General features: G+C 43.0%; 1 protein-coding gene and 1 non-coding gene across 3 annotated transcripts in view; one reads left to right on the top strand and one right to left on the bottom strand.

Annotated features, from left to right (window-relative positions):
• The window catches only part of Fam222b (family with sequence similarity 222 member B), a 99,359-nt gene that overhangs the window by 80,790 nt on the left and 13,494 nt on the right, over window positions 1-5,075 (bottom strand). The gene's annotated exons all lie outside the window — the stretch shown is intronic.
• On the top strand, window positions 101-207 carry LOC111817856. Its single transcript, XR_002821960.1, has one exon. It is a non-coding gene; the product is annotated as a U6 spliceosomal RNA (small nuclear RNA).

The following is a 5,075-nucleotide window of genomic DNA, read 5'->3' as shown; positions in this document are numbered from 1 at the left end:
TCTCTCTCTCTCTCTCTCTCTCTCTCTCTCTCTCTCTCATAAATAAATAAATAAATAAATAAATAAATAAATAAATAAATAAAAATAAAATGCACCAATAGTGCTCACTTCGGCAGCACATATACTAAAATTGGAACAATACAGAGAAGATTAGCATGGCCCCTGCGCAAGGATGAGATGCAAATTCATGAAGCATTCTATATTTTAAATATGTAAATATATATAAAAGGTACCAATAAAAAAAAGTGCCTTGAAAGGGGAAAAAAATAGCTTGAGTAAAATCATACTGAGGGAAGGAGGAATACAGATTGAAGCAACTGCTATGTATCAGCACTGCAAGCAGTGAAGTCTTAAAGCAAAAAAGGGCAGAATTCAATAGTGTCACAATTTAGAAAGATCACTTGTTAAAAAAGATTTGTTATGATGAGAGATTTTGCTATGTTGCGTAGGCTGGTCTCCAACTTGTGAGCTTAAGCAAGCCCACATAAGCCTCCAGAGTAGCTAGTACAAGCATGTATCACTACACACATCACTTCTGTGACAGTTCAGTGGACAAACAGGATGGGTAATAAGACTTGAGGCATGCAAAACAGGGTTCCAACTATCCAAGTGCAAAATGAAATAGTTAGATCCAAGACTTTGATCATATGATTGGAAATTTTTAAAAGGCAGATTTAGAAAACTTTCAAAACTAAAATTTAGGGGGCTAGGGAGATAGCGAGATAGCTCAGTAGAATAAGTGTTTGCCTAGCAAGCGCAAGGTCCTGAGTTCAATCCCCAGTACCACACACACAAAAAAACCCAAAAAAACTTAAAACTAAAACTTAAGGCCAGCAAGATAGCTCAGCAGTCTAAGAGCCTGCCTATGCAAGTGCAAAGACCAGGGTTTGATCCTAGGTACCACGTGCCATGCTGGCCCCACTCCCAGGCCTGCTGAGCCTGGCACAAGTCCTGGTATGGTGGTGCACCCCTGTAATCCCAGCACTAGTGAGGCTAAAACAGAACAATCAGTACGAGTCTGAGCTATGTAGTGAGACCCTGTACCAAATACATAAAATTTTTCAAAAAAAAAAAAAAAAGAACATTTCTTACTCCAAGTTTCAATCTATTTAAGCAGTGCTTGGGAGAATACAGCTTGCACGGACTTTGAATGAGATCCACTTTTTTTTTTTTTTTTTTTTTTTGTCCAGTTCAGCCCGCCTTGAGGCCCAGGCTGTCACAGCATGTGGTGCTGGGATCGAGCCAGGTCCCCAGCACCTGCCTAAGCTTTCCTAAGCAGGCGCTTTAGACCACTGAGCTATCTCCCCATAGAAATATACATATTAATACCCCAATTAGGGGCTGGAGAGATGGCTCAGTGGTCTAAAGCACCTAATTGAAACAAGCTTGGCAAAGCACAGGGACCGCGGTTCGATCCCCCAGCACCACATGCCAGCCAGCCCCGCCTCCTGGTGGGCTGAGCTGGCCACACACACACACAATAAATAAATGTAATAAATAATACCCCAATTAACTTGATAAATATTACTACTGAAAACTTTTTCATGCACTGATCTGGATGATATGTCTTTAGGAAAACAACAGTGTCCTAGAATAGAAAGAAGTCCATGAAATAAATGGCAAAAATAAAATCTAACAAATAAAATACAAAAGAAGGCCCAGGAGATAGCTCAGTAGAATAAGCGCCTGCCTGGCAAGTGCAGGATCCTGAGTTCAATCCCCAGTACCACCGAAGGAAAAAAAAAAAAAAAAAAAGCAATGTCCTGCCCCAAGGGGAGACAATCTCATGAAGTAATAAAGGCTGCCCTTCAACTCACTATATAGTCCAGATTGGTCTCAAACTTGGAATCCTCCTGCCTCAGCCTCTCCCATACTGGGATTACAAGCATGTACCATCACCACATTTGGTTGCAAAATATTCTTAAAAGTGGTAAGGGGGGGGCCTGCCTGCCCCTCAGCTCAGTTCTTTGGGGCCGGGGACATGGCTGAGTGGAATAAAGTGCTTCCCTGGCAAGTGCAAAGGCCTGAGTTCAATCCCCAGTTCCACAAAAAAAAAAAAAAAGTGGTAAGAATCAGCCAGGCATGGAGACACACACATATAATCCCAGCACTCCAGAGGCTGAAGCAAGAAGATTGTTGCAAGTTCAACACCAGCCTGGGCAACAAAGTGAGCTCAAGGTCAACCTAAACTGCACAGAAAAAAAAAGAAAAAAAAGGTGTAAGACTCTGGAGTACAAAACTGCCAGGTGTGGTGGCACATGCCTGTAACCCAGCACTTGGGAGGCTGAGGTAGGAGGATTTCTATGAGTTCTGAGGCCAGCCTGGGCTACATAGTGAGCTCAAGGTCAGCCTGACTTACGTATGAGAACCTTTCTTAGGGGGGGAAAAAAAACAGTACACTACGTCCAGTGGCACATGCCTCTAGCATCGGTTGCTAGGAAGCCTGAGGCAGGAGGATCGCTTAAGCTCATGAGTTTGCCATGATCCTGGACAATGAAATTTGAGGCCAGGCTACACAATTTAGTGAGACTTACCTCAAATTTTCATAAAGGGACTAGGGTGTCCTCAGTGATAGAGCCCATGTCTAATAGCCACAAGCCCCTAGATTCAATTCCCAGTATCCAAAAAGAAGGCAAGGGGTAAGACAAAGAAAATTCACAGTAATATTAGGAAGCTTAGAGATTTTTATGACTACAAAGGTTCTGATTTTTCACTTGCCCAGATGCTCTGATATTCCCTGCAGTTGTACAAAAGAAAAATATTTTACATAATGATATGTATTATATTATTTGATTCAAAAATGATGAAAACCCATCTTTCATAAAAAATGAAAGGTGTTTTTTTTTTTTTTTTTTTTTTGAGACAAGGTCTCTCTATGCAGTTGGGGGTGGCCTTGTGCTCACTTTTGTAGACCCCAGGCTGGTCTCATCTCAGTGATCCTTCAATGCTCCTATCTCAACCTCCTAAGTGCTGGAATTACAGGCACTTGTACCACCACACCTGCTTGCAGGTCAGTGCACTAGGGGGTTCCAAGATCTGCACAGCATTTGGGACATGTGATCAAACTCAGACCTTGTGCTTGCCAGATAAGTGCTTATGCCTCTGAGCTATCTTCCCAGCCCAATAAATACAGTTAGATAGATAGACAGATAGATATACATAGATTGACAGATAAGTTTATTTCAAGTGATGGAAAACAGAATATGCTAAATGTAAATGTACTTTACAAATAATAATCCTTATGCTGCCAGTGATTTCCCCCTACTTATGAAACTCCTACTCATTCTTCAAGTCTTACCTTGAACATTCCTCAGTCCACATGCTCTCTTGCTACTCTCAACACAGATTAAAAATTAACACATTTACACTGTACCTTACGGCTCTCAGTCAACTTCACTCAGCAAATAGTCTGTAACTGACAGTTCAATTTATTTGTGTTGCCCAACAAGATATAAACTCTGGTTGGGCAGGAAAGGTTCACACTTTACTACTCCTGTTTTAGCTCTTGGCACAGGGTAAGCAATGCATAAATATTTGTTTGATAACCGACCCCTGAGAGTCAAAGCAAGAAAGGGGAAACTAAAAACAGGATGTCCTACTTTGTAGACAAGCTGTAAGGGAATCTTTCAAAAGGGTAGAAGATGACAGCAGCTTTTGAAATTTAGGAGATCTGGCCAGGCATAATAGCACATGCCTGTAACCCAGCACTCAGGAGGTTGTAGCAGGAGGGCTGCTGGGAGTTTAAGGCCAGCCTGGGCCACACAGTAAGTTCAAGGCCATTCTGAACTACAAAGCAAGGCCTCGCTCCTAATAATAATAATAATAATAATAATAATAATAATATAAATAAATACAAAAGAAAAAGGAGATACTTGGTTGAGAGTGGTGGTGCATACTATAACCTCACAACTTGGGAGGCTGAGGCAGGAGGATCACTACAAGTTTGAGGGTAGCCTGGAGTACACTGTGGCCTGCAGTTCACAGTGAGACCCCAGAGAGAGACAGAGAGAGACAGTGAAGCAGAGAGACAAAAAGGCAGAGTGAGAGAAAGAGAAGACAGAAAAAGAGACAAAAAAAAGGAAGGAGGCCAGGGAGATGGCCCAGTAGAATAAGCACTTCCCTGGCAAGTGCAAGGGCCTGAGTTCAATCCTTGGTCCCACAAAAGAGAGAGAGAGAGAGAGAGAGAGAGAGAGAGAGAGAGAGAGAGAGAGAGAGCGCGAGCGAGCGAGCAAAGAAGGAAACAAACTTGGATGCAGGTTCTACTAGCTCAGTAGAATAAGCACTTGCCTGGCAAGTTCAGTGGTAGACTGCTTTCCTAGCATGTTTAAGGTCCTAGATTCTTTTTTTTTTTTGTCAGTACCAGGGATTAAACTCAGGACCTTGCGCTTGCCAGGCAAGCACTTATTCTACTGAGCTATCTCCCTGACCTAAGGTCCTAGATCCAAATCCCACCATTACTACTAATACCAATAATAAAAAAATAGAAATAATTTCAAAAGAGAGAAAGACCAGCGAGATAACTCAGCGGACTAAGAGCTTGCTTAGGCAAGCACAGGGGCCAGGGTTTGATCCCTGGCACCACATGCCACGCTGGCCCCACCTCGGCATGCTGAGTAGGGGATGAAGTCTGGGCATGGTGGTACATGCCTGTAATCCCAGCACTGGGGAGGTAGGAAACAGGAGAATCACTAGAAGTCCCAGATATGTAGAGAGACCCTACCCCCCAAAAAAATAAATAAGTAAAAAGACAGAATGACTTCCCTGGCAAGCACAAGGGCCTGAGTTCAATCCCCGGTTCTGCAAAAAAAAAAAAGAGCCAGCAAGACAGCTCAGCAGACTAAGCACCTGCTTAGACAAGTGCAGAAACCAGGGTATGATCCCTGGTACCACATGTTGCACCAGCTCCGCCCCAGGCTTGTGACCAAGTACTAGCATGGTTTCACAGGCCACTGGGGAGGCTGAAAATAGGAGGATCACTACAATTCCAAGCTGAATAGTGAGACCCTGTGCCAACCAAATACGTAAAGAGAGAGAGAGAGAGAGAGAGAGAGAGAGAGAGAGAGAGAGAGAGAGAG

The sequence above is a fragment of the Octodon degus genome, unplaced genomic scaffold, assembly GCF_000260255.1.
Source record: "Octodon degus isolate 3935 unplaced genomic scaffold, OctDeg1.0 scaffold00072, whole genome shotgun sequence".
In the NCBI taxonomy this organism is placed as follows: domain Eukaryota; kingdom Metazoa; phylum Chordata; class Mammalia; order Rodentia; family Octodontidae; genus Octodon; species Octodon degus.
This window is presented reverse-complemented; position numbering and strand designations above follow the sequence as displayed.